Source organism: Acomys russatus, chromosome 19 (assembly GCF_903995435.1).
Source record: "Acomys russatus chromosome 19, mAcoRus1.1, whole genome shotgun sequence".
In the NCBI taxonomy this organism is placed as follows: domain Eukaryota; kingdom Metazoa; phylum Chordata; class Mammalia; order Rodentia; family Muridae; genus Acomys; species Acomys russatus.
Window position 1 is genome coordinate 36882726 of NC_067155.1, and position 3388 is coordinate 36886113.

At 51.7% G+C, this 3388-nt stretch overlaps 1 pseudogene; it reads left to right on the plus strand.

The window, feature by feature from the left end:
• The first annotated feature begins 2386 nt into the window (after positions 1 to 2386).
• On the plus strand, positions 2387 to 2895 carry LOC127203335 (39S ribosomal protein L11, mitochondrial-like; annotated as a pseudogene).
• Positions 2896 to 3388: the final 493 nt, after the last annotated feature.

Here is a 3388-nt window from a genome sequence, read left to right on the forward strand (position 1 = left end):
TGGAGTCGGGGGATGACCAAGCTAGATCACACCCCACTACTTTCCTCTCTTACCTGAGCACTGAGACTCTCCTCTCCCCACCACCACCCCATCCTTGGGTCCTTCCCTATATTGTCCCAAGGTGTCCCCACACCAGCCTCCATTCCCATGTGCTTGGTTGCTTGTGTCACTTTGCTGGCCAGGCTATGGCCTGAGTCTGCAGTCTCGGCCTGATGAAATAAAGCGTTATCTTTATCATCTTTCCCCTCACTGCACAGGCCTTACCACACCATCTGCCATGCTCCATTGGATGCCTGCTCATACACACAGCCTGAGAGGTAAATAGGGTCAGGGAAGCACTTGTATCCTATCTCTCTGAGACCTGGGTGTCTCATCCCTGCCTTGGTTTCTCCTCCTCTCCCCTGCCCAAGTCCTCTAAGTCCAGAGGGTAACCCTCCCTTGTCAGCTCCCTCTGCAAGGGCCCCCACCAGGCCCAACCATCTGCACAACACCAAGAGTTCCCATTAAGAGGTTTTATAGGACAGAGGTGGATAAGAGAGGGTCTGGGCTGGCCTGAGAGTCAAGGCATCTGATCATGTGTCCCTCGTGCATTGATGGCCTGCCACCGGAGGGTCATACCCCCGTCACATGCCTGCAAGAGGAATGCTCAGGTTTGCCCTGGGAGCCCTCTGGCCAGAGACAGTCCCACTTGTAGCAGCCCCTGGCTTTCAGGAACTCCTTGGTGGGCACCCACTGATAAATGGCTCTTAAGCTGCTAATGACTCACTTTAAGGGATTAGTGCCATGGTGACAAGCCGCACAGCCAGAAGGTGACAGGATTTGCTGTGCCCCAGCCTTCAGCTCCCCTACCAGTGGACTCCCACTGTCCCCACCAGCTCCCACCCCACTCAACTGGGGCGACCAGTGCTGGCCCATGGCTGAACTCCTTACTTCCTTGTCCTCTGGGGCTGGTGCAAGGCCATCTGGGAAGTACAGATTGTGGGTGTCTCTCTAGCTCCTGGCTCAGCCCAGGGACCACTAGGAAGTTCAGAGGCAGGAGTGAAGGTACCAGGGCAGCATCAAAATCAACTTAGAGACCCCAGGCAGTGGGGACAGGCCGTACCCAGCTGAACTTCCCAGCTCGCGGCTCATTCTCCCATGACAAGCTGGTCCCCATGTGATCACAGCCTTCGAGCTGGGTGGCATCAGGTAGGTTAGAAAGAAGGATCCTGCTCCAGAGGTAGCCGTAGGTCTGCACTCAAACCCAGATCTCCCAGCTGCCCAGCTTCAGAGCCAGACATGGCTGGTCCCTCCTGCGTTGGTGTCCACAGCTGAGGCTAAGTTAGGCTGTCTTCATCTTCAGGTAGGCTGGGAACGGACACTGAAGCCCAGGAGCTCTGATTGAGAGCGAAAACATGTACAACATACATGTGCACATGCTGCACCATTACACGTGCAAATCAGATACCTATGTACGTATATGGGATGTGCTTGCATATGAAACGTGAGTCATAACTGCATATGTGCATGTGCATACTATCTTGGGCATGGACTCTGCCTGCATAAGCCTATATAGGTGTTGTTGCTCGCATGCACTCTTGCAACCTGAGTGCTGCTTGCCACCCAGAGAAGGGTATGTCTCACACACACACACACACACACACCTGGGAGCCAGGAGCCCCAGCCAGGTCTGTATTTATGCCTGCTTCTGGTTAGTGTCACAATTTGAATATGTTCTTATCATTAAAGCAAAACTAATAAGCCTCTAAAGAGACAGAAGGAAAGCCCCTCCCTTGGCTCCCAGCCCAGTGGGCAGACCTGCGTGCCTCTCGTGTGAATTGGCAAGGATTCCCAGGTTTGTTTCGTCAGATTCTGTACGGAAGTTTTTAATAACTGCTTTGTTGTGCAGCTCAATTTTTCTCAACAACCATCGCCACTGGGTTTCATTGCTGGATCTGAAAGAAACAAATGTGGAAGGTTCTCGGAAGGCTTCTTAAGAACCAGGGCTAACAGAAATACCAGCTCCTGAGTGAAGGTGAAGCTGCCAGCAGCTCCCAGGATTGCTGTGTTTTGGAGCCATTTGAGGCCTTATTACCTTTCCGTGTGTGTGTGTGTGTGTGTGTGTGTGTGTGTGTGTGTGTGTGTGTGTGTGTGTGTGTAGCACACCTACTATGGAGCATATGTGGAAGTCAGAGGACAGTTTGCCAGAGTTGGTTCTATCCTTCCTCCATGTGGGTTCTGGGGATTTGAATTCACATCCTCAGGCTTGGCAGCAAGCACCTTTACCTGCTGAGCCATCTCACTTATGCCACTATCTTTAAAAGCAAATGAATAGACCAAAAAAGAGCTTGGCTCTTGCTTCTCAGAGGTGAACTAAGATTGAAATACCCCATCTTGTCGGGTCACTTGGACCCTCAAGAAGCCCGAGGTGGGCAGCATGATTCGGACCATCACTGGAGCAGGCCAAGCTGTGCTTGGGCCTCCACTAGGTTGCGTCCTGGCTCAGCGGGGTGTCTGTCAACCAACTAGAAGACAAAGGACATCAAAGAAGGCTTTGCCCACAAAGATTTTTGTAAAGCCCAACAGGACCTTTGAGCTCAAGTGGGGCAGCCCACAATTTCCTACCTTTAAAGACAGCTGCTGGGATTGAGAAGGGGCCCCGCAAACAGGGAACAGGGTGGCAGGTCTGGTGAGCTTGAAGCACATATATGAACTCGCCAGTTTCAAAGCGAAGAATGGTGCTTTTGCCACGCAACCCCCATCTTCTGTGGTCCACTCCATCATTGGCTCTGCCTGGACATTCGTGTGATGAAGGACCTCACTGCAGAAGAACTGGCAGCTTTCTGGAAGAAACAAGCCATGGTTTGGGCTGCTCAGAAAGAGGCAGACTTGGCAGCCCAGGCAGAAACTGCTTAGAAATGACCCCAGCCTTCCACACTCTAGGCTTTTTGAAGCAAAAGGTGGGGGCGGGGAAGGGCACACTGAGAAAACGGAGCCACAGGACAGGAAGGGACTTCATGGCAGTATGGTTTATATTCTCCCTACTTACATTTCTATACATATAGTTGTGCTGAGGGATCAAGCTTGAGTAAACATCCTATGCACAAAAAAGAAAAAAGAAAGAAAGAAAAGAAAAAGCAAATGAATAGCCAAGTTCCAAGTTAGGGAGCATCTTGTCTGCAATCAGATCTGGCCACATGTTGGCTGCCATGTTCTGTTCCACAGCCCCAGGGTGAGGTGAGGTGGAGACAGGAGGATTCCCAGGACTCTGGCCAGCCTTCGTAGCCTAATCGGTGAGTCCCAGGTTCCATGAGAGACTTGTCTCAGAAGTGAATAAGGCAAACAGCTCCTGAGAAACCATGCCTATAGTTGATCTCTGGCCTCCCCATGTGCACATGCACACACACAG